The sequence below is a fragment of the Corythoichthys intestinalis genome, chromosome 4 (genome assembly GCF_030265065.1).
Source record: "Corythoichthys intestinalis isolate RoL2023-P3 chromosome 4, ASM3026506v1, whole genome shotgun sequence".
NCBI lineage: Eukaryota > Metazoa > Chordata > Actinopteri > Syngnathiformes > Syngnathidae > Corythoichthys > Corythoichthys intestinalis.
Genome location: NC_080398.1, coordinates 61331819 through 61356833, shown reverse-complemented (window position 1 = coordinate 61356833; position 25015 = coordinate 61331819). Strand labels below are relative to the sequence as shown.

Genomic DNA, 25015 nt, shown 5'->3' with positions numbered 1-25015 from the left:
ACTTCTTAGTAAATCGTGCCTAATTGGTGAAACCCACCACTTTGGTTATTTCCAAAATAAAGAATCCTTAAGAAAAAAAAAAAAAAAATTACGAAACCACAGGCAAAAGTGGCCCGGTTAGCTCAGTCGGTAGAGCATGAGACTCTTAATCTCAGGGTCGTGGGTTCAAGCCCCACATTGGGCGCTGACCTCTTAGTCAATCGGGAGCCCTTCATTGGGGGCTGAACTTAGTCAATCTCAACCAGTAGAGCATGAGACTCTTAATCTCAAGGTCCTGTGTTCGAGCCCCATGAGCACTGCCCTCTTAGTAAATCGGGAGCCCCACACTTGGCATTGACCTCTAAGTAAATCTCTGTTGGCAGAGCATGAGACTCTCAATCTCAGGGTCGTGGGTTCGAGCTCTACATTGGGCGGGCACGGACATCTTAGTAAAGTGGGAGCCCCACATTGGGCGCTGACCTCTTAGTAAATCTCAGTCGGTAGAGAATGAGACTCTTGATCTCAAGGTCCTGTGTTCGAGCCCCACATTGAGCGCTGACCTCTTAGTAAATCGGGAGCCCCACAATAGGCGCTGACCTCTTAGTAAATTGGGAGCCTCAAACTGTGCATTGACCTCTTAGTAAATCGCTGTAGGTAGAGCATGAGACTCTCAATCTCAGGGTCGTGGGTTCGAGCCCTACATTGGGCGGGCACGGACATTTTAGTAAAGTGGGAGCCCCAAATTGGGCGCTGACTTCTGAGCAAATCTCAGTCTGTACAGCATGAGACTCTTAATCTCAGGGTTGTACTTCAAGCCCCACATTGGTCACTGACTTCTTAGTAAATCGTGCCTAATTGGTGAAACTCACCACTCTGGTTATTTCCAAAATAAAGAATTCATAAGAAAAAAAAAAAAAAAAGCGAAACAATAGGCAAAAGTGGCCTGGTTAGCTCAGTCGGCAGACCATGAGACTCTTAATCTCAGGGTTGTGGGTTTGAGCCCCCCATTGGGCGCTGACCTCTTAGTCAATCGGGCGCCCCCCATTGGGCGCTAAGCATTTAGTAAATCAGGAGCCCCACATTGAGCGCTGACCTCTTAGTAAATCGGGCCTAATTGGTGAAACTCACCACTCTGGTTATTTCCAAAATAAAGAATCCTTAAGAAAAAAAAAAAATTACGAAACAGCAGGCAAAAGTGGCCCGGTTAACTCAGTCTGTAGAGCATGAAGCTGTTAATATCAAGGTCTTAGTCAGTCAGGAGCCCCACAATGGGTGCCGACCTCTAAGTAAATCTCAGTAGGTAGAGCATGAGAGTCTTAATCTCAGGGTCGTGGGTTGGAGACCTACATTGGGCGGGTACGGACATCTTAGTAAAGTGGGAGGCCCACATTGGGCGCTGACCTCTTAGTAAATGAGGATCCCCACATTTGGCGCTGACCTCTTAGTAAATCTCAGTCTGTACAGCATGAGACTCTTAATCTCAGGGTTGTACTTCGAGCCCCACATTGGGCGCTGACTTCTTAGTAAATCGTGCCTAATTGGTGAAACTCACCACTTTGGTTATTTCCAAAATAAAGAATCCTTAAGAAAAAAAAAAAAAAAATTACGAAGCAACAGGCAAAAGTGGCCCGGTGAGCTCAGTCGGTAGAGCATGAGGCTCTTAATCTCAGGGTCGTGGGTTCGAGCCCCACATTGGGCGCTGACCTCTTAGTCAATCGGGAGCCTCTCATTGGGGGCTGAACTCTTAGTCAATCGGGAGCCTCTCATTGGGGGCTGAACTCTTAGTCAATCGGGAGCCCTTCATTGGGGGCTGAACTCTTAGTAAATCGGGAGCCCCACACTTGGCATTGACCTATAAGTAAATCTCTGTAGGCAGAGCATGAGACTCTCAATCTCAGGGTCGTGGGTTCGAGCTGTACATTGGGCGGGCACGGACATCTTAGTAAAGTGGGAGCCCCACATTGGGCGCTGACCTCTTAGTCAGTCAGGAGCCCCACATTGGGAGCTGACCTCTTAGTCAATGGGGAGCTCCACATTGGGGGCTGAACTCCTAGTAAATATCAATCGGTAGAGCATGAGACTCTTAATCTCAAGGTCCTGTGTTCGAGCCCCACATTGAGCGCTGACCTCTGAGTAAATCGGAAGCCCCACAAGGGGAACTGACCTCTTAGTAACTGGGAGCCCCGCGTTGGGTGCTAACCTCTTAGTTAATGAGGAGCCCCACATTTGGCGCTGACCTCTTAGTAAATCTCAGTTGGTAGAGAATGAGACTCTTAATCTCAAGGTCCTGTGTTCGAGCCCCACATTGAGCGCTGACCTCTTAGTAAATCGGGAGCCCCACAATGGGCGCTGACCTCTTAGTAAATCGGGAGCCCCAAACTGTGCATTGACCTCTTAGTAAATCGCTGTAGGTAGAGCATGAGACTCTCAATCTCAGGGTCGTGTGTTCGAGCCCTACATTGGGCGGGCACGGACATTTTCGTAAAGTGGGAGCCCCACATTGGGCGCTGACTTCTGAGCAAATCTCAGTCTGTACAGCATGAGACTCTTAATCTCAGGGCTGTATTTCGAGCCCCACATTGGTCACTGACTTCTTAGTAAATCGTGCCTAATTGGTGAAACTCACCAATCAGTTTATTTCCAAAATAAAGAATCCTTCAGAAAAAAAAAAAAAAAAAATTACGAAACAACAGGCAAAAGTGGCCCGGTTAGCTCAGTCGGTAGAGCATGAGACTCTTAATCTCAGGGTCGTGGGTTCGAGCCCCACATTGGGCGCTGACTTCTTAGCAAATCTCAGTCTGTACAGCATGAGACTCTTAATCTCAGGGCTGTATTTCGAGCCCCACAGTGGTCACTGACTTCTTAGTAAATCGTGCCTAATTGGTGAAACTCACCCCTCAGTTTATTTCCAAAATAAAGAATCCTTAAGAAAAAAAAAAAAAATTGCGATACAACAGGCAAAAGTGGCCCGGTTAGCTCAGTCGGTAGAGCATGAGACTCTTAATCTCAGGGTCGAGGGTTCAAGCCCCACATTGGGCGCTGACCTCTTAGTCAATCGGGAGCTCCTCATTGGGGACTGAACTCTTAGTAAATCTCATTCGGTAGAGCATGACACTCTTAATCTCAAGGTCCTGTGTTCGAGCCCCACGAGCGCTGACCTCTTAGTCAATTGGGAGCCCCACATTGGGCGCTGACCTCTTAGTCAATCGGGAGCCCCACATTGGGCGCTGACCTCTTCGTAGATCTCAGTCGGTAGAGTATGAGACTCGGGCGCTGACCTCAATCGGGAGCCCCACATTGGGCGCTGACCTCTTAGTAAATCGGGAGCCCCAAATTGGGCGCTGACCTCTTGGTTAATCGGGAGCTCCACATTGGGGGCTGAACTCTTCGTAAATCTCTATCGGTAGAGCATGAGACTCTCAATCTCAGGGTCGTGGGTTCGAGCCCTACATGTGGCGGACACGGACATCTTAGTAAAGTGGGAGCCCCACATTGGGCGCTGACTTCTGAGCAAATCTCAGTCTGTACAGCATGAGACTCTTAATGTCAGGGTTGTACTTCAAGCCCCACATTGGGCGCTGACCTCTTAGTCAATCGGGAGCCCTTACATTGGGCGCTGACCTCTTAGTAGATCTCAGTCGGTAGAATATGAGACTCTTCATCTCAAGGTCCTGTGTTCGAGCCCCGCATTGGGCACTGATCACTTAGTAAATCGGGAGCCCCAAATTGGGCGCTGACCTCTTAGTAAATCGGGAGCTCCAAATTGGGCGCTGACCATTTAGTAAATCAGGAGCCCCACAGTGAGCGGGATTCCCGCGTTGGGCGCTAACCTCTTAGTAAATGAGGATCCCCACAGTTGGCGCTGACCTCTTAGTAAATCTCAGTCGGTAGAGAATGAGACTCTTAATCTCAAGGTCCTGTGTTCGAGCCCCAAACTGAGACCTAACTTCTTAGTAAATCGGGAGCCCCACAATGGGCGCTGACCTCTTCGTAAATCAGGAGCCCCACATAGGGCCCTCACCTCTTAGTAAATCTCTGTAAGTATAGAATGAGACTTTCAATCTCAGGGTCGTGGGATGGAGTCCTACATTCTGCACAGACGTCTTAGTAAAGTGGGAGCCCCACATTGGGCGCTGACCTCTTAGTCAATCGGGTGCCCCACATTGGGCGCTGACCTCTCGGTAGATCTCAGTCGGTAGAGTATGATACTCTTAATCTCAAGGTCCTGTGTTCGAGCCCCGCATTGAGCGCTGATCTCTTACTAAATCGGGAGCCCCACATTGGGCGCTGACATCTTAGTAAATTGGGAGCTCCACATTGGGGGCTTAACTCTTAGTAAATCTCATTCGGTAGAGCATGACACTCTTAATCTCAAGGTCCTGTGTTCGAGCCCTGACCTCTTAGTAAATCGGGAGCCCCACACTGGGCATTGACCTCTAAATAAATCTCTGTAGGTAGAGCATGAGACTCTCAATCTCAGGGTCGTGGGTTCGAGCCCTACATTGGGCGGGCACGGACATCTTAGTAAAGTGGGAGCCCCACATTGGGCACTGACTTCTGAGCAAATCTCAGTCTGTACAGCATGAGACTCTTAATCTCAGGGTTGTGTTTCGAGCCCCACATTGGGCGCTGAATTCTTAGTAAATCGTGCCTAATTGGTGAAACTCACCACTCTGGTTATTTCCAAAATAAAGAATCCTTAAGAAAAAAAAAAAAAAAATTACGAAATAACAGACAAAAGTGTCCAGGTTAGGTCAGTTGGTAGAGCATGAGACTCTTAATCTCCAGGTCGTGGGTTCGAGCCCCACGTTGGGCGCTGACATCTTAGTCAATCGTGCCTAATTGGTGAAACTCACCACTCAGTTTATTTCCAAAATAAAGAATCCTTCAGAAAAAAAAAAAACAAAATACGAAACGGCAGGCAAAAGTGGCCCGGTTAGCTCAGTCGGTAGAGCATGAGACTCTTAATCTCAGGGTCGTGGGTTCGAGCCCCACATTGGGCGCTGACTTCTTAGCAAATCTCAGTCTGTACAGCATGAGACTCTTATCTCAGGGTTGTACTTCGAGCCCCACATTGGCCGCAGACCTCTTAGTAAATCGGGAGCCCCCCATTGGGCACTGACCTCTTTGTCAATCGGGAGCTCCTCATTGGCGGCTGTCCTCTTAGTAAATCGGGAGCCCCCCATTGGGCGCTGACCATTTAGTAAATCAGGAGCCCCACATTGAGCGCTGACCTCTTAGTAAATCGGGCCTAATTGGTGAAACTCACCAATCTGGTTATTTCCAAAATAAAGAATCCTTAAGAAAAAAAAAAAAAAATTGCGAAACCACAGGCAAAAGTACCCCGGTTAGCTCAATCGGTAGAGCATGAGACTCTTAATCTCAGGGTCGAGGGTTCAAGCCCCTCATTGGGCGCTGGCCTCTTAGTAAATCGGGAGCTCCTCATTGGGGGCTGAACTCTTAGTCAATCAAGAGCTCCTCTTTGGGGGCTGAACTCTTAGTCAATTGGGGGCTGAACTCTTAGTCAATCTCAATCGGTAGAGCATGAGACTCTTAATTTCAAGGTCCTGTGTTCGAGTCCCACATTGAGCACTGACCTCTTAGTAAATCGGGAGCCCCACAATGGGAACTGACCTCTTAGTAAATCGGGATTCCCGCGTTGGGCGCTAACCTCTTAGTAAATGAGGATCCCCACATTTGGCGCTGACCTCTTAGTAAATCTCAGTCGGTAGAGAATGAGACTCTTAATCTCAAGATCCTGTGTTCGAGCCCCAAACTGAGACCTCACTTCTTAGTAAATCGGGAGCCCCACAATTGGCGCTGACCTCTTAGTAAATCGGGAGCCCCACATAGGGCCCTCACCTCTTCGTAAATCTCTGTAAGTAGAAAATGAGACTTTCAATCTCAGGGTCGTGGGTTGGAGTCCTACATTCTGCACAGACGTCTTAGTAAAGTGGGAGCCCCACATTGGGCGCTGACCTCTGAGTCAATCGGGTGCCCCACATTGGGCGCTGACCTCTTCGTAGATCTCAGTCGGTAGAGTATGATACTCTTAATCTCAAGGTCCTGTGTTCGGGCCCGAATTGAGCGCTGACCACTTACTAAATCGGGAGCCCCACATTGGGCGCTGACCTCTTAGTCAATTGGGAGCTCCACATTGGGGGCTTAACTCTTAGTAAATCTCATTCGGTTGAGCATGACACTCTTAATCTCAAGGTCCTGTGTTCGAGCCCCACGAGCGCTGACCTCTTAGTAAATCGGGAGCCCCACACTGGGCATTGACCTCTTAGTAAATCTCTGTAGGTAGAGCATGAGACTCTCAATCTCAGGGTCGTGGGATCGAGCCCTACATTGGGCGGGCACGGACATCTTAGTAAATTGGGAGCCCCACATTGGGCGCTGACTTCTGAGCAAATCTCAGTCTGTACAGCATGAGACTCTTAATCTCAGGGTTGTACTTCAAGCCCCACATTGGGCGCTGACCTCTTATAAATTGTGCCTAATTGGTGAAACTCACCACTCTGGTTATTTCCAAAATAAAAATCCTTAAGAAAAAAAAAAAAAAAAATTGTTAGCTCAGTCGGTAGAAAATGAAACTGTTAATATCAGGGTCTTAGTCAGTCAGGAGCCCCACATTGGGTGCCGACCTCTTAGTAAATCTCAGTCGGTAGAGAATGAGACTCTTAATCTCAGGGTCGTGGGTTCGAGCCCCACATTGGGCGCTGACCTCTTAGTCAATCGGGAGCCCCACATTGGGCGCTGACCTCTTAGTCAGTCGGGAGCCCCACATTCGGCGCTGACCTCTTCGTAGATCTCAGTCGGTAGAGTATGAGACTCGGGCGCTGACCTCTTAGTCAATCGGGAGCCCCACATTGGGCGCTGACCTCTTAGTCAATCGGGAGCCCCACATTGGGCGCTGACCTCTTAGTAAATCGGGAGCCCCAAATTGGGCGCTGACCTCTTGGTAAATCGGGAGCTCCACATTGGGAGCTGAACTCTTCGTAAATCTCTGTAGGTAGAGCATGAGACTCTCAATCTCAGGGTCGTGGGTTCGAGCCCTACATTGGGCGGGCACGGACATCTTAGTAAAGTGGGAGCCCCACATTGGGCACTGACTTCTGAGCAAATCTCAGTCTGTACAGCATGGGACTCTTAATCTCAGGGCTGTATTTCGAGCCCCACATTGGGCGCTTACTTATTAGTAAATCGTGCCTAATTGGTGAAACTCACCACTCAGTTTATTTCCAAAATAAAGAATCCTTCGGAAAAAAAAAAAAAAAAATTACGAAACAACATGCAAAAGTGGCCCGGTTAGCTCAGTCGGTAGAGCATGAGACTCTTAATCTCAGGGTCGTGGTTTCGAGCCCCACATTGGGCGCTGACTTCTTAGCAAATCTCAGTCTGTACAGCATGAGACTCTTATCTCAGGGTTGTACTTCGAGCCCCACATTGGCCGCTGACCTCTTAGTAAATCGGGACCCCCCCATTTGGCGCTGACCTCTTAGTAAATCTCAGTCGGTAGAGAATGAGACTCTTAATCTCAAGGTCCTGTGTTCGAGCCCCAAACTGAGACCTCACTTCTTAGTAAATCGGGAGCCCCACATTGGGCGCTGACCTCTTAGTCAATCGGGTGCCCCACATTGGGCGCTGACCTCTTCGTAGATCTCAGTCGGTAGAGTATGATACTCTTAATCTCAAGGTCCTGTGTTCGAGTCCCGCATTGAGCGCTGACCTCTTACTAAATCGGGAGCCCCACATTGGGCGCTGACCTCTTAGTCAATTGGGAGCTCCACATTGGGGGCTTAACTCTTAGTAAATCTCATTCGGTAGAGCATGACACTCTTAATCTCAAGGTCCTGTGTTCGAGCCCCACGAGCGCTGACATTTTAGTAAATCGGGAGCCCCACACTGGGCATTGACCTCTTAGTAAATCTTTGCAGGTAGAGCATGAGACTCTCAATCTCAGGGTCGTGTGTTCGAGCTCTACATTGGGCGGGCACGGACATCTTAGTAAAGTGAGAGCCCCACATTGGGCACTGACTTCTGAGCAAATCTCAGTCTGTACAGCATGAGACTCCTAATCTCAGGATTGTATTTCGAGCCCCACATTGGGCGCTGACTTCTTAGTAAATCGTGCCTAATTGGTGAAACTCACCACTCTGGTTATTTCCAAAATAAAGAATCCTTAAGAAAAAAAGAAAAAAAAAATTACGAAACAACAGACAAAAGTTGCCAGGTTAGGTCAGTTGGTAGAGCATGAGACTCTTAATCTCCAGGTCGTGGGTTCGAGCCCCACGTTGGGCGCTGACATCTTAGTCAATCGGGAGCCCCACATTGGGGTCTGAAGTCCTAGTAAATCTCAATCGGTAGAGCATGACACTCTTAATCTCAAGGTCCTGTGTTCGAGCCCCACGAGCGCTGACCTCTTAGTCCTGTGTTCGAGCCCCACGAGCGCTGACCTCTTAGTAAATCGGGAGCCCCACACTGGGCATTGACCTCTTAGTAAATCTCTGTAGGTAGAGCATGAGAATCTCAATCTCAGGGTCGTGGGTTCGAGCCCTACATTGGGCGGGCACGGACATCTTAGTAAAGTGGGAGCCCCACATTGGGCGCTGACTTCTGAGCAAATCTCAGTCTGTACAGCATGAGACTCTTAATCTCAGGGTAGTACTTCAAGCCCCACATTGGGCACTGACTTCTTAGTAAATTGTGCCTAATTGGTGAAACTCACCACTCTGGTTATTTCCAAAATAAAGAATCCTTAAGAAAAATAATAATAATTGCGAAACAACAGGCAAAAGTGGCCCGGTTAGCTCAGTCGGTAGAGCATGAGGCTCTTAATCTCAGGCTTGTGGGTTTGAGCCCCACATTGGGCGCTGACCTCTTAGTCAATCGGGAGCCCCCCATTGGGCGCTGACTTCTTATAAATCGGGCCGAATTGGTGAAACTCACCACTCTGGTTATTTCCAAAATAAAGAATCCTTAAGAAAAAAAAAAAATTTACGAAACAGCAGCCGAAAGTGGCCCGGTTAGCTCAGTCGGTAGAGCATGAAACTGTTAATATCAGGGTCTTAGTCAGTCAGGAGCCCCACATTGGGTGCCGACCTCTTAGTTAATCTCAGTAGGTAGAGAATGAGACTCTTAATCTCAGGGTCGTGGGTTCAAGCCCCACATTGGGCGCTGACCTCTTAGTCAATCGGGAGCCCCACATTGGGCGCTGACCTCTTCGTAGATCTCAGTCGGTAGAGTATGAGACTCTGGCGCTGACCTCTTAGTCAATCGGGAGCCCCACATTGGGCGCTGACCTCTTAGTCAATCGGGAGCCCCACGTTGGGCGCTGACCTCTTAGTCAATCGGGAGCCCCACATTGGGCGCTGACCTCTTCGTAGATCTCAGTCGGTAGAGTATGAGACTCTTAATCTCAAGGTCCTTTGTTCGAGTCCCGCATTGAGCGCTGACCTCTTAGTAAATCGGGAGCCCCAAATTTGGCGCTGACCTCTTGGTAAATCGGGAGCTCCACATTGGGGGCTGAACTCTTCGTTAATCTCTATCGGTAGAGCATGAGACTCTCAATCTCAGGGTCGTGGGTTCGAGCCCTACATGTGGCGGGCACGGACACCTTAGTAAAGTGGGAGCCCCACATTGGGCGCTGACTTCTGAGCAAATCTCATTCTGTACAGCATAAGACTCTTAATGTCAGGGTTGTACTTCAAGCCCCACATTGGGCGCTGACCGCTTAGTCAATCGGGAGCCCTTACATTGGGCACTGACCTCTTAGTAGATCTCAGTCGGTAGAGCATGACACTCTTAATCTCAAGGTCCTGTGTTCGAGCCCCACGAGCGCTGACCTCTTAGTAAATCGGGAGCCCCACACTGGGCATTGACCTCTTAGTAAATCTCTGTAGGTAGAGCATGAGACTCTCAATCTCAGGGTCGTGGGTTCGAGCCCTACATTGGGCGGCTACGGGCATCTTAGTAAAGTGGGAGCCCCACATTGGGCGCTGACTTCTGAGCAAATCTCAGTCTGTACAGCATGAGACTCTTAATCTCAGGGTTGTACTTCAAGCCCCACATTGGGCGCTGACTTCTTAGTAAATTGTGCCTAATTGGTGAAACTCACCACTCTGGTTATTTCCAATATAAAGAATCCTTAAGAAAAAAATAATAATTGCGAAACAACAGGCAAAAGTGGCCCGGTTAGCTCAGTCGGTAGAGCATGAGACTCTTAATCTCAGGGTCGTGGGTTCGAGCCCCACATTGGGCGCTGACCTCTTAGTCAATCGGGAGCCCCCCATTGGGCGCTGACCATTTAGTAAATCAGGAGACCCACATTGAGCGCTGACCTCTTATATATCGGGCCGAAGTGGTGAAACTCACCACTCTGGTTATTTCCAAAATAAAGAATCCTTAAGAAAAAAAAGAAATTACGAAACAGCAGGCGAAAGTGGCCTGGTTAGCTCAGTCGGTATAGCATGAAACTGTTAATATCAGGGTCTTAGTCAGTCAGGAGCCCCACATTGGGTGCCGACCTCTTAGTAAATCTCAGTAGGTAGAGAATGAGACTCTTAATCTCAGGGTCGTGGGTTCAAGCCCCACATTGGGCGCAGACCTCTTAGTCAATCGGGAGCCCCACGTTGGGCGCTGACCTCTTCGTAGATCTCAGTCGGTAGAGTATGAGACTCTTAATCTCAAGGTCCTTTGTTCGAGTCCCGCATTGAGCGCTGACCTCTTAGTAAATCGGGAGCCCCAAATTTGGCGCTGACCTCTTGGTAAATCGGGAGCTCCACATTGGGGGCTGAACTCTTCGTTAATCTCTATCGGTAGAGCATGTGACTCTCAATCTCAGGGTCGTGGGTTCGAGCCCTACATGTGGCGGGCACGGACATCTTAGTAAAGTGGGAGCCCCACATTGGGCGCTGACTTCTGAGCAAATCTCATTCTGTACAGCATGTGACTCTTAATGTCAGGGTTGTACTTCAAGCCCCACATTGGGCGCTGACCTCTTAGTAAATCGGGAGCTCCAAATTGGGGGCTTAACTCTTAGTAAATCTCATTCGGTAGAGCATGACACTCTTAATCTCAAGGTCCTGTGTTCGAGCCCCACGAGCGCTGACCTCTTAGTAAATCGGGAGCCCCACACTGGGCATTGACCTCTTAGTAAATCTCTGTCGGTAGAGCATGAGACTCTCAATCTCAGGGTCGTGGGTTCGAGCCCTACTTTGGGCGTGCACGGACATCTTAGTAAAGTGGGAGCCCCACATTGGTCACTGACTTCTGAGCAAATCTCAGTCTGTACAGCATTAAACTCTTAATCTCAGGGTTGTATTTCGAGCCCCACATTGGGCGCTGACTTCTTAGTAAATCGTGCCTAATTGGTGAAACTCACCACTCTGGTTATTTCCAAAATAAAGAATCCTTAAGAAAAAAAAGAAAAAAAATTACGAAATAACAGACAAAAGTTGCCAGGTTAGGTCAGTTGGTAGAGCATGAGACTCTTAATCTCCAGGTCGTGGGTTCGAGCCCCACGTTGGGCGCAGACATCTTAGTCAATCGGGAGCCCCACATTGGGGGCTGAACTCCTAGTAAATCTCAATCGGTAGAGCATGACACTCTTAATCTCAAGGTCCTGTGTTCGAGCCCTGCATTGAGCGCTGACCATTTAGTAAATCGGGAGCCCCAAATTGGGCGCTGACCTCTTAGTAAATCGGGAGCTCCAAATTGGGGGCTTAACTCTTAGTAAATCTCATTCGGTAGAGCATGACACTCTTAATCTCAAGGTCCCGTGTTCGAGCCCCACGAGCGCTGACCTCTTAGTAAATCGGGAGCCCCACATTGGGTGCTGACCTCTTAGTAAATCTCAGTAGGTAGAGCATGAGAGTCTTAATCTCAGGGTCGTAGGTTGGAGACCTATATTGGGCGGGCACGGACATCTTAGTAAAGTGGTTGGCCCACATTGGGCGCTGACCTCTGAGTAAATTAGGAGGTCCACATTGGGGGCTGAACTCTGAGTAAATCTCAATCGGTAGAGCATGAGACTCTTAATCTCAAGGTCCTGTGTTCGAGTCCCATATTGAGCGCTGACCTCTTAGTAAATCGGGAGCCCCACAATGGGAACTGACCTCTTAGTAAATCGGGATTACCGCGTTGGGGGCAAACCTCTTAGTAAATGAAGATCCCCATATTTGGCACTGACCTCTTAGTAAATCTCAGACGGTAGAGTATGAGACTCGGGCGCTGACCTCTTAGTCAATCGGGAGCCCCACATTGGGCGCTGACCTCTTAGTCAATCGGGAGCCCCGCATTGGGCGCTGACCTCTTTGTAAATCGGGAGCTCCACATTGGGGGCTGAACTCTTCGTAAATCTCTATCGGTAGATTATGAGACTTTTAATCTCAAGGTCCTGTGTTCGAGCCCCGCATTGAGCGCTGACCTCTTAGTAAATCGGGAGCCCCACATTGGGCGCTGACCTCTTTGTAAATCGGGAGCTCGACATTGGGGGCTGAACTCTTTGTAAATCGGGAGCTCCACATTGGGGGCTGAACTCTTCGTAAATCTCTATCGGTAGATTATGAGACTTTTAATCTCAAGGTCCTGTGTTCGAGCCCCACATTGAGCGCTGACCTCTTAGTAAATCGGGAGCCCCACATTGGGCGCTGACCTCGTAGTCAATCGGGAGCTACTCATTGGGGGCTGACCTCTTAGTAAATCGGGAGCTCCTCATTGGGGGCTAAACTCTTAGTCAATCGGGAGCTCCTCATTGGGGGCTGAACTCTTAGTCAATCTCAATCGGTAGAGCATGAGACTCTTAATTTCAAGGTCCTGTGTTCGAGCCCCACGAGCGCTGACCTCTTAGTAAATCGGGAGCCCCACATTGGGCGCTGACCTCTTAGTAAATCTCAGTCAGTAGAGCATGAGACTCTTAATTTCAAGGTCCTGTGTTCGAGCCCCACGAGCGCTGACCTCTTAGTAAATCGGGAGCCTCACATTGAGCGCTGACCTCTTAGTACATCGGGCCCCACATTGGGCGCTGACTTCTTATTAAATCGTGCCTAATTGTTGAAACTCACCACTCCGGTTATTTCCAAAATAAAGAATCCTTAAGAAAAAAAAAAAAAATGCGAAACAGCAGGCAAAAGTGGCCCGGTTAGCTCGGTCGGTCAAGCATGAGAATCTTAATCTCAGGGTGGTGGGTTTGAGCCCCACATTGGGTGCTGACCTCTTAATAAATAGGGAGCCCCACATTGGGCGCTGACCATTTAGGAAATCGGGATCCCCACAATGGGCCCTGACCTCTTTTTAAATCTCAGTCGGTAGAGCATGAGACTCTTAATCTTAGGATCGTGGGTTCGAGCCCCACATTGGGCGCTGACCTCTTAGTAAATCTTCGTCGGTCGAGCATGAGACTCTTAATCTCAGGGTCGTGGGTTTGAGCCCCACATTGGGCGAGCGCGGACTTCTTAGTGAATCGGGTGCCCCACATTGGGCGCTGACCTCTTAGTAAATCGGGAGCCCCACATTGGGCGCTGACCTCTTAGTAAATCTCAGTCGGTAGAGCATGATACTCTTAATCTCAGGATCGTGGGTTCGAGCCCTACATTGGGCGGGGGCGGATTTCTTAGTAAATCGGGAGCCCCACATTGGGCGCTGACCTCTTAGTAAATGGGAGCCCCACATTGGGGGCTGACCTCTTAGTAAATCTCAGTCGGTAGAGCATGAGACTCTTAAACTCAAGGTCCTGTGTTCGAGCACCACATTGAGCGCTGACTTCTTAGTAAATCAGTCCCCAATGAGACTCTTAATCTCAGGGTCGTGGGTTTGAGCCCCACATTGGGCGAGCGCGGACTTCTTAGTGAATCGGGTGCCCCACATTGGGCGCTGACCTCTTAGTAAATCGGGAGCCCCACATTGGGCACTGACCTCTTAGTAAATCTCAGTCGGTAGAGCATGATACTCTTAATCTCAGGATCGTGGGTTCGAGCCCTACATTGGGCGGGGGCGGATTTCTTAGTAAATCGGGAGCCCCACATTGGGCGCTGACCTCTTAGTAAATGGGAGCCCCACATTGGGGGCTGACCTCTTAGTAAATCTCAGTCGGTAGAGCATGAGACTCTTAAACTCAAGGTCCTGTGTTCGAGCACCACATTGAGCGCTGACTTCTTAGTAAATCAGTCCCCAATGAGACTCTTAATCTCAAGGTCCTGTGTTCGAGCCCCACATTAAGGGCTGACCTCATAGTAAATCGGGAGCTCAACATTGGCCGCTGACCTCTTAGTAAATCTTCATCAGTAGAGTATTAGACTCTTAATCTCAGGTTCGTGGGTTCGTGCCCTACATTGGGCGGGCGCGGATTTCTTAGTAAATCGGGAGCCCCACATTGGGCGGTGACCTCTTAGTAAATCGGGAGCCCTGCATTGGGCGCTGACCTCTTAGTAAATCGGGAGCCCCACATTGGGCGCTGACCTCTTAGTAAATCTCAGTCGGTAGAGTATGAGACTCTCAATCTCAGGGTCATGGATTAGAGCCCCACATTGGGCAGGCGCTGACTTCTTAGTAAATCGGGAGCCCCACATTGGACGCTGACCTCTCAGTAAATCGGGAGCTCAACATTGGGCGCTGACCTCTTAGTAAATCTTCGTCGGTCGAGCATGAGACTCTTAATCTCAGGGTCGTGGGTTCGAGCCCTATATTGGGTGAGCGCGGACTTCTTAGTAAATCGGGAGCCCCACATTGGGTGCTGACCTCTTAGTAAATATCAGTCGGTAGAGTATGAGACTCTTAATCTCAGGGTCATGGGTTAGAGCCCCACATTGGGCAGGCGCTGACTTCTTAGTAAATCGGGAGCCCCACATTGGACGCTGACCTCTCTTTAAATCGGGAGCTCAACATTGGGCGCTGACCTCTTAGTAAATCTTCGTAGGTCGAGCATGAAACTCTTAATCTCAGGGTCGTGGGTTCGAGCCCTATATTGGGTGAGCGCGGACTTCTTAGTAAATCGGGAGCCCCACATTCGGCGCTGACCTCTTCGTAAATCTCAGTCGGTAGAGTATGAGACTCTTAATCTCAAGGTCCTGAGTTTGAGCCCCACATTGAGCGCTGACCCCTTAGTAAATCGGGAGCCCTGCATTGGGCGCTGACTTCTTAGTAAATCGGGAGCTCCACATTAGACGATGACCTCTCAGTAAATCTCAGTCGGTAGAGCATGAGAATCTTAATCTCAGGTTTGTAGTTCGAGCCCCACATTTGGCGCTGACTTCTTAGTAAATCGTGCCCAATTGGTAAAACTCACCACACTGGTCCTTTGCAAAATAAAGAATCCTTCAGCAAAAAAAAAAAAAAATTAAGAAAAACCAGGCAAAAGTTGCCCGGTTAGCTCAGTCGGTCAAGCATGAGAATCTTAATCTCAGGGTGGTGGGTTTGAGCCCCACATTGGGTGCTGACCTCTTAATAAATCGGGAGCCCCACATTGGGCGCTGACCATTTAGTAAATCGGGAGCTCCACATTAGACGATGACCTCTCAGTAAATCTCAGTCGGTAGAGCATGAGAGTCTTAATCTCAGGTTTGTAGTTCGAGCCCCACATTTGGCGCTGACTTCTTAGTAAATCATGCCCAATTGGTGAAACTCACCACACTGGTCCTCGGAAAAGAAAAAAAAAAAAAGCAAAACAACAGGCAAAAGTGGCCTGGTTAGCTCAGTCGGTGAGCATGAGACTCTTAATCTGAGGGTCGTGGGTTCGAGCCCCACATTGGACGCTGACCTCTTAGTAAATTTCAGTCGGTAGAGCACGAGACTCTTAATCTCAAGGTCATGTGTTCGAGCCCCACATTGGGCACTGACCTCTTCGTAAATATGGACCCTCACAGTGGGCGCTGACCTCTTAGTAAATCGGGAGCCCCACATTGGGCGCTGACTTCTTAGTAAATCGGGAGCCCCACATTGGGCGCTAACCTCTTAGTAAATCTCAGTTGGTAGAGCATGAGACTCAATCTCAGGGTCGTGGGTTCGAGCCCCACATTGGGCGATGACCTCTTAGTAAATATGGACCCTCACAGTGGGCGCTGACCTCTTAGTAAATCGGGAGCCCCACATTGGGCGCTGACTTCTTAGTAAATCGGGAGCCCCACATTGGGCGCTAACCTCTTAGTAAATCTCAGTTGGTAGAGCATGAGACTCTTAATCTCAGGGTCGTGGGTTCGAGCCCCACATTGGGCGATGACCTCTTAGTAAATATGGACCCTCACAGTGGGCGCTGACCTCTAAGTAAATCGGGAGCCCCACATTGGGCGCTGACCTCTTAAAAATCTTAGTCGGTAGAGCATGAGACGCTTAATCTCAGGGCCATGGGTTCGATACCCTTATTGGGCGCTGACCTCTTCATAAATCGGGAGCCCGATATTGGGCGCTGACCTCTTAGTAAATCGGGAGCCCCACATTGGGCGCTGACTTCTTATTAAATCGGGAACCCCGCAATGGGCGCAGACGTCTTAGTAAATCGGGAGCGCCGCATTAGGCGCTGACCTTTTAGTAATTTGGGATCCCCATATTGGGCGCTGACCTCTTAGTAAATATCAGTCGGTAGAGAATGAGACTCTTAATCTCAGGGTTGTGAGTTCGAGTCCCACATTGGGTGCTGATTTAGTAACTCGGGAGCACCACATTGGGCGCTGACTTCTTAGTAAATCTCAGTCGGTAGAGCATGAGATTCTTAATTTCAGGGTCGTGGGTTCGAGCCCCACATTGGGCGCTTACTTACCTCTTAATAAATCTCAGTCGGTAGAGCATGAGACTCAATGTCAAGGTCGTTGGTTCGAGCCCCACATTGGGCGCTGACTTCTTAGCAAATCTCAATGTGGGGCTGCCGATTTACTAAGAGGTCAGCACCCAATGTGGAGTAAGAGCAGACACGGCGCTCCGCATAAGCATAACACGCACTGCACGTAGGGCACCAACTCTGCCTGAAGGGGCACCAAAAAAATTGTAAAAAATCCTAAAAAACAGTAATTGTAATAATAACAACAATATATAGTATTTAAAATAAAAATTTGTAAAGCCTGATAAATGCAAGTAATACAAATGTAAGTAACATAGGCTCATTATTTACACATAAAAAGAATCTCCTATGCGGCCCTCTCGTCAGTCTACCTTTGGTGCCCCCACCCCTCCCAATTCCCTAGTGGTTTGCTCCATTATGCTTCAGTCGCAAATTTGGCAGAAGTTTATTCTTGAAAGTAAATGTCATTGAAAAGACAACAAGAGTCGGGGGCGGAAAAAAGGAAGAGGAAAAAGCAGCGAGATGATGCCCGCGCATCACTTGCAGGTCAGAATGTTTTTTTTTTTTTTTTTTAACAATTGTTTATTTATTATCAGCTACGTTTACATGACTACAATAATCTGATAACTGGGAATAACCAGGTAATGACAATAATGAGATTTGACGCATTTACGTGCACTTCAGTGTTGTGTTAATCAGGAAAAACCTGGTTTACATGTTAAGTCAAAATTTCGATTTCTTTCCACGTCAATGACGTAAAACTTTTGATCTCAGCATAGGCCTTCCTCCATGTCTACCAAAAACCCATGCTTGCTTGAAGTTGTCCCACTGAACCTCTTCAAATGCGAGTGTGGCGATTGCGTTACACAAGCTCGCTAACTGCACAGTAGGCCCATAGGCTGAAAGCGAATCAGTTTGGCGTCCCTAAGGCCTCTCTAGCGACATCCGTTTTTCCATTTGTACACATGCTCAGAGATGTAAAATAGCGGTGTTTATCAGATAAAGGATAGCGGATCATGCTCTTTACATGACCACTTGAATAATCTGGTAACTCCAGAAATCGGGTTATGATCGATTTATTAGTGTGCACAACCAAAAAAAAAAGCACTCCAAAACGCTGTGGTGGAAATGACGTGACTTGCAAATTCATTGCACAATGAAAATTAAATGGAATGTTACGAGACATACTGGTAGTGGTTTTATGCAAAGGCTATGTGTCAGGGAATGCGCGGGCAGGCAGGTGGTGTGGACCCAAATGCAGAGAAACAAAAACGCAAGGCAGGTGGCAGAGAACTCAAAAAATGGTTTTAATTATAACTGACAAAAGCACAAAGTACAAACAAAACCACTGGGGATCAAAGGGCAAGATTCAAACAAAACTTACTTAAATCAGAGGGACTGGTACACGAGGGCTTGGAACGGACTTGAAGTTTGCAAAGACGGACATAGACAATGACGCAACAAAGAGTGACAAGGAACTGGGTCATTATGTACGCAGACAAGGGGTAACGAGACGAGGAACAGCTGGGTAACACAGGTGGATGCAGATTGCAGGATACACTGGGAAAACACACACAGGTGAGAGCAATGGGTAATCACAGGGACAAGTCACACAAGGAGAAACCAAACACAAAACCTAACAGTACCCCCCCCTCAAGGGACGGATCCCAGATGTCCCGAGGAAACAAAAAGTCAGAAGGTTGCTCGGAGGAGGGAGCAACACCAGCCCGTCACGGCCAGTCAGGCGGGCGTCCAGGACGCCAGACGTGGGCCGATCGCACGGGTCGATCGGGAGGGCGCCCGGGGCGCCAGACATTGGGTGACCGCACGGGCAGATCAGGCGGGCGTCCCAGACGAGGCAGTGCTTGGTCTTTCATGCCGCCAAGCCGTGGCAAGAAGCGGGGAGCAGCATCGTCAGGGCGAGGGTCAGGAACTTCGGAGTCTGCTGGCGGGACAGCAGCGGTGTCGTCTGCTGGCGGGACAGCAGCGGTGTCGTCTGCTGGCGGGACAGCAGCGGTGTCGTCTGCTGGCGGGACAGCAGCGTGGTCGTCTGCTGGCGGGACAGCAGCGTGGTCGTCTGCTGGCGGGACAGCAGCGTGGTCGTCTGCTGGCGGGACAGCAGCGTGGTCGTCTGCTGGCGGAACAGCAGCGGGGTCGCAGGAGACTGCTGGCGAAACAGCAGCGGAGTCGCAGGAGACTGCTGGCGGGACAGCAGCGGTGTCGTCTGCTGGCGGGACAGCAGCGGTATCGTCTGCTGGCGGGACAGCAGCGTGGTCGTCTGCTGGCGGGACAGCAGCGTGGTCGTCTGCTGGCGGGACAGCAGCGTGGTCGTCTGCTGGCGGGACAGCAGCGTGGTCGTCTGCTGGCGGGACAGCAGCGTGGTCGTCTGCTGGCGGGACAGCAGCGTGGTCGTCTGCTGGCGGGACAGCAGCGTGGTCGTCTGCTGGCGGGACAGCAGCGTGGTCGCAGGAGACTGCTGGCGGAACAGCAGCGGAGTCGCAGGAGACTGCTGGCGGAACAGCAGCGGAGTCGCAGGAGACTGCTGGCGGAACAGCAGCGGAGTCGCAGGAGACTGCTGGCAGCACTTGACTGCGGGGAGCCGGCGCGGGAGGAACTTGACTGCGGGGAGCCGGCGCGGGAGGAACTTGACTGCGGGGAGCCGGCGCGGGAGGAACTTGACTGCGGGGAGCCGGCGCGGGAGGAACTTGACTGCGGGGAGCCGGCGCGGGAGGAACTTGACTGCGGGGAGCCGGCGCGGGAGGAACTTGACTGCGGGGAGCCGGCGCGGGAGGAACTTTACATGGTGGGATTGAAGGAGGGGTGAAGGAACTACGGCCCTTACCTGGGCGCCCCCGCTGGCCACCACGCGGAGGTCCAGTTAGATGGCCAAACGGGAACCCAGGTAAGGGTCCAGAGAAAAAGGCTGGGAAGGGGACGTGGAATAACTGAGGCGTGACAAAAACTGAGAGGGTGAAGAATAGGGCATGGAATAAAAATCTGGGTCGGAGTCGGTGTCAGAAAGAAAATCATATGAATTGCTATATTCTTCAAAATCAGAAAAATCTGAATCTAAAAAAACGTGGCGAGGCAGAACATAATCGAGGGAACGGGCGGATGGTCGTCGGCGTGCACGCCGGTATCGGATTTTTCCCGCTGGGTCCACCATTGGTTGCGTCATTCTGTCAGGGAATGCGCGGGCAGGCAGGTGGTGTGGACCCAAATGCAGAGAAACAAAAACGCAAGGCAGGTGGCAGAGAACTCAAAAAATGGTTTTAATTATAACTAACAAAAGCACAAAGTACAAACAAAACCACTGGGGATCAAAGGGCAAGATTCAAACAAAACTTACTTAAATCAGAGGGACTGGTACACGAGGGCTTGGAACGGACTTGAAGTTTGCAAAGACGGACATAGACAATGACGCAACAAAGAGTGACAAGGAACTGGGTCATTATATACGCAGACAAGGGGTAACGAGACGAGGAACAGCTGGGTAACACAGGTGGATGCAGATTGCAGGATACACTGGGAAAACACACACAGGTGAGAGCAATGGGTAATCACAGGGACAAGTCACACAAGGAGAAACCAAACACAAAACCTAACACTATGTTGATACCGAAATTTTTCCATTACTAAGAAGCCGTAGTCATTTTCGAGAGGTTCAGAGGCCAAGGGCGACATCTACTGGTGAAACTAATTAGAAAAAAAACAATCTTAAAGCTATGTAGATTTCCCCTTTCATATTCATTGTTTCCACATTATGTCAGATATTGTTCATTTCTATCGTTGTTCTATCGTTGCACTGTGCAAGCCATCATATTGAAATGGAAGGAGCATCAGACCACTGCAAATCTACCAAGACCCGGCCGTCCTTCCAAACTTTCTTCTCAGACAAGGAGAAAACTGATCAGAGATGCAGCCAAGAGGCCCATGATCACTCTGGATGAACTGCAGAGATCTACAGCTGAGGTGGGAGAGTCTGTCCATAGGACAACAATCAGTCGTACACTGCACAAATCTGGCCTTTATGGAAGAGTAGCAAGAAGAAAGCCATTTCTCAAAGATATCCATAAAAAGTCTCGTTTAAAGTTTGCCACAAGCCACCTGGGAGACACACCAAACATGTGGAAGAAGGTGCTCTGGTCAGATGAAACCAAAATTGAACTTTTTGGCCACAATGCAAAACGATATGTTTGGCGTAAAAGCAACACAGCTCATCACCCTGAACACACCATCCCCACTGTCAAACATGGTGGTGGCAGCATCATGGTTTGGGCCTGCTTTTCTTCAGCAGGATACAGGGAAGATGGTTAAAATTGACGGGAAGATGGATGCAGCCAAATACAGGAACATTCTGGAAGAAAACCTGTTGGTATCTGCACAAGACCTGAGACTGGGACGGAGATTTATCTTCCAACAGGACAATGATCCAAAAAATAAAGCCAAATCTACAATTGAATGGTTCAAAAATAAACGTATCCAGGTGTTAGAATGGCCAAGTCAAAGTCCAGACCTGAATCCAATCGAGAATCTGTGGAAAGAGCTGAAGACTGCTGTTCACAAACACTCTCCATCCAACCTCACTGAGCTCGAGCTGTTTTGCAAGGAAGAATGGGCAAGAATGTCAGTCTCTCGATGTGCAAAACTGATAGAAACATACCCTAAGCGACTTGCAGCTGTAATTGGAGCAAAAGGTGGCGCTATAAAGTATTAACGCAAGGGGGCCGAATAATATTGCACGCCCCACTTTTCAGTTTTTTATTTGTTAAAAAAGTTTAAATTATCCAATAAATTTTGTTCCACTTCACGATTGTGTCCCACTTGTTGTTGATTCTTGACAAAAAATGAAAATTTTATATCTTTATGTTTGAAGCCTGAAATGTGGCGAAAGGTTGCAAGGTTCAAGGGAGCCGAATACTTTTGCAAGGCACTGTATATTTTTCTCAAAAAGTTACTCAGGTAAATGTAACAGTGTAAATCCAATGAGTTACTCACCACCTCTCCTAATTAGTATAGTAAAGTCATGTGATTTTTTTTCGCAACGTCTCATTGGTGAAACTGGTAGAGCCACTGTTGCCATCTCTGGCAAATAAAGTAAAATCTAATATGTTGAATAAAAAGGAAAAATGTTACGAGTAGTGTAGCCTAAAATAGCAGAATGAGAGTAGCGTTTCTTCTTGTAAAAGTAAAATGTTTGGCTTTGTAAAATTACTCTTCGAAGTACATTTTTCTCAAAAAGTTACTCAAGTAAATGTTACAGTTTCCACCCACCTCTGCAATGATGAACCGATGGTGCAAAATCCACTGTGTAGCTTGTTCGGAAGACTTGGAAGATCATGGATTCGCCCGGTAAATTTCCGCATCTTGTTACGAGAACCGTCACCAGTGATTTCACACTTAAATATTCACTAAATCAAGCCCGAAGTGAGAGATTACCATTACGCCACAACTCCATGCATACTTTAGAAATCCATGCATTTCCACACTTGATTACTCACTATTTTAGCAGATGCCTTATAGATGGGCCTCAATTTGTTCCTTCTATCTTGTGTTTTTTGTGTGTGTGTGTGTGTGTGTGGGTGTGTGCGTGTGTGTGCGTGCGTGTGTGTGTGTGTGTGTGTGTGTGTGTGTGTGGGTGTGGGTGTGTCTGCCTGTGTGCAGAGCGGTTCAAAGTCCGCTAGTTATCTAGATATACAAGTATTAATTTTAATCCCCACAGAAATCAGTCCATTCAGGATATTTTGAGTTTATTACTTATATTGCAGTGTTACTGGTGTTTTTTTTTTTTTTTAACCAAAACAGCTTTAGTTAATTAAAATTAATGTTTGTCTCACTGAATAAAATCGCCTCGACTTAATTACCTTAACATTTTAATTGAATTAAATAAAATGTTCCCTTGCCACCGCTTTGAAGAGATGCGTTTAAGCTATGATTGTCTTTTTTTCTCCTCCACTGAATGCAGATGGAGTTTCTCTTTTGAACTGAACACATCTACACACATACTGTAACTTTATGTGCAGTACATCCACAGACATAATTTATCCATTCATAGTCTTCCGCTTGGTCCAGGGTCGGGTTGCAGGGGCAGCAGCTTTAACAGGGAAGCCCAGACTTCTCTCTCCCCAGCCACTTCAACCAGCTGATCCGGTGGGATCCCAAGGCATTCCCAGGCCAGCCGAGAGACATAGTCTATCCAACGTGTCCTGGGCCGTCCCCTGGGCCTCCCACCGGTGGGACATGCCCGGAACACCTTTTCCGGGGAGGCGTCCAGGAGGCATCCGAACCAGATGCCCGAGCCACCTCAACTGGCTCCTCTCAACACGGAGGAGTAGCGCTCGATGCCGATTCCCTCCCGGATGACCGAGCTTCTCACCCCATCTCTAAGGGAGAGCCCGGACACCCTGTGGAGGAAACTCATTTCGGCCGCTTGTATCCGGGATCTTGTTCTTTCGGTCACGACCCACAGCTCGTGACCATAAGTTAGGGTAGGAACGTAGATCGACTGGTAAATTGAGAGGTTTGCCTTTCGGCTCAACTCCTTCTTCACGACTAAGGACCGGTGCAGAGTCCGCATTACTGCAGATGCTGCACCGATCCGCCTGTCGTCTCCCGCTCACTCCTACCCTCACTCGTAAACAAGACCCCAAGATACTTGAACTCCTCCACTTGGGGCAGGATCTCATCCCCGACCCGGAGAGGGCACTCCGTTTTCCGACTGAGGACCATGGTTTCGAAATTGGTGATGCTGATCTTCATCCCAACCGCTTCACACTCGGCTGTGAACCGCTCCAGTGAGAGTTGGAGGTCAAGGCTTGATGAAGCCAACAGCACCACATCATCTGCAAAAAGCAGAGATGCAATGCTGAGGTCACCAAACCAAACCCCTCAACGCTTCGGCTGCGCCCAGATATGCTGTCTATAAATATTATGAACAGAATCAGTGACTAAGGGCAGTCTCGGCGGAGTCCAACCCTCACTACGAACGAATTCGACTTACTGCTGGCAATGCGGGCCAAACTCTGATACAGGTTGTACAGGGACCGGACAGCCCTTACAAAGGGGGTCAGTGCCCCGTACTCCCGGTGCACCCCCCGCAGGACTCCCCGAGGCCCACGGTCGAATGCCTTCACCAGATCCACAAAACACATGTAGATTGGTTGGGCTAACTCCCAGGCACCCTCAAGGACCCTGCCAAGGGTGTAGAGCTGGTACACTGTTCCACTGCCGGGACGAAAACCACACTGCTCCTCCTAAATTTAAGGTTCGACATCCTGAGGGACCCTCCTCTCCAGCACCCTTGAATAGACTTTACCGGGGAGGCTGAGAAGTGTGATCCCACTATGATTCAAACACACCCTCCGGTCACTCTTCTTAAAAAAGAGGACCACCACCCCGGTCTGCCAATCCAGAGGCACTGTCCCCGATTTCCACACAATGTTGTAGAGGCATGTAAGCCACTAGAGCCCCACAACATCCAGAGCCTTTGGGGACCCCGAGCGGATCTCATCGATCCCCGGGGCCTTGCCACCGAGGAGCTTTCCAACTACCTCAGTGACTTCAACCCCAGAGATCGGATAGCCCACCTTGGAGTCCCCAGACTCTGCTTCCTCAAAGGAAGGCGTGTCGTTGGAATTGAGGAGGTCTTCGAAAGATTTTCCCCACCAACTCACGACGTCCCGAGTTGAGGTTATCAGTACCCCATCGTCACTATACACAGTGTTAGTGGTGCATTGCTTTCCTCTCCTCAGACGCCGGATGGTGGACCAGAATTTCCTCGAAGCTGTCCAGAAGTTGTTTTCCATGGCCTCCCCAAACTCCTCCCATGCCCGCGTTTTTGCCCCGGCGACCGCTGAAGCTGCAGTCCGTTTGGCCAGCCGGTACCTGTCAGCGGCCTCCAGAGTCCCACAGGCCCAAAAATCTGGCAAGTCTCCTTCAGCTTGACAGCATCCCTTACCACTGGTGTCCACCAGCTGGTTCGGGGATTGCCGCCACGACAGTCACCAACCACCTTACGGCCACATCTCCAATCGGCCGCCTCAACAATGGAGGTGCGGAACATGGCCCACTTGGACTCAATGTTCCCCAAATCCCCCGGGACAAGGAAGAAGTAAAATAATTATATTTATAATTGCACCTTCCACTGCGGCAACAAAGGAGAAATATGTTTCAGTGTATGTTTAGGCCTGGTAGCTGGTCCAGGGGACCAGATTAGCCTCACGAGTCCACGATGCTGCCACTCGATGTCATTTACTGCATAACCAT

General features: G+C 49.3%; 1 protein-coding gene and 13 non-coding genes across 16 annotated transcripts in view; all 14 read left to right on the top strand.

Annotated features, from left to right (window-relative positions):
- LOC130914209 (glutamate receptor ionotropic, kainate 2-like) overlaps positions 1 to 25015 on the top strand; it is a 284668-nt gene that overhangs the window by 191687 nt on the left and 67966 nt on the right. The window lies entirely within an intron of this gene.
- On the top strand, positions 112 to 184 carry trnak-cuu (transfer RNA lysine (anticodon CUU)). The gene has a single exon. It is a non-coding gene; the product is annotated as a tRNA-Lys (tRNA).
- trnak-cuu (transfer RNA lysine (anticodon CUU)) lies at positions 921 to 993 on the top strand. The gene has a single exon. It is a non-coding gene; the product is annotated as a tRNA-Lys (tRNA).
- Positions 1606 to 1678, top strand: trnak-cuu (transfer RNA lysine (anticodon CUU)). The gene has a single exon. It is a non-coding gene; the product is annotated as a tRNA-Lys (tRNA).
- On the top strand, positions 2682 to 2754 carry trnak-cuu (transfer RNA lysine (anticodon CUU)). Its single transcript has one exon. It is a non-coding gene; the product is annotated as a tRNA-Lys (tRNA).
- On the top strand, positions 2946 to 3018 carry trnak-cuu (transfer RNA lysine (anticodon CUU)). The gene has a single exon. It is a non-coding gene; the product is annotated as a tRNA-Lys (tRNA).
- On the top strand, positions 4722 to 4795 carry trnak-cuu (transfer RNA lysine (anticodon CUU)). The gene has a single exon. It is a non-coding gene; the product is annotated as a tRNA-Lys (tRNA).
- On the top strand, positions 4910 to 4982 carry trnak-cuu (transfer RNA lysine (anticodon CUU)). Its single transcript has one exon. It is a non-coding gene; the product is annotated as a tRNA-Lys (tRNA).
- On the top strand, positions 5322 to 5394 carry trnak-cuu (transfer RNA lysine (anticodon CUU)). Its single transcript has one exon. It is a non-coding gene; the product is annotated as a tRNA-Lys (tRNA).
- trnak-cuu (transfer RNA lysine (anticodon CUU)) lies at positions 7285 to 7357 on the top strand. Its single transcript has one exon. It is a non-coding gene; the product is annotated as a tRNA-Lys (tRNA).
- On the top strand, positions 8783 to 8855 carry trnak-cuu (transfer RNA lysine (anticodon CUU)). Its single transcript has one exon. It is a non-coding gene; the product is annotated as a tRNA-Lys (tRNA).
- On the top strand, positions 9003 to 9159 carry trnan-guu (transfer RNA asparagine (anticodon GUU)). Its single transcript has 2 exons — positions 9003 to 9039; positions 9124 to 9159. It is a non-coding gene; the product is annotated as a tRNA-Asn (tRNA).
- trnak-cuu (transfer RNA lysine (anticodon CUU)) lies at positions 10171 to 10243 on the top strand. The gene has a single exon. It is a non-coding gene; the product is annotated as a tRNA-Lys (tRNA).
- On the top strand, positions 15660 to 15731 carry trnak-cuu (transfer RNA lysine (anticodon CUU)). The gene has a single exon. It is a non-coding gene; the product is annotated as a tRNA-Lys (tRNA).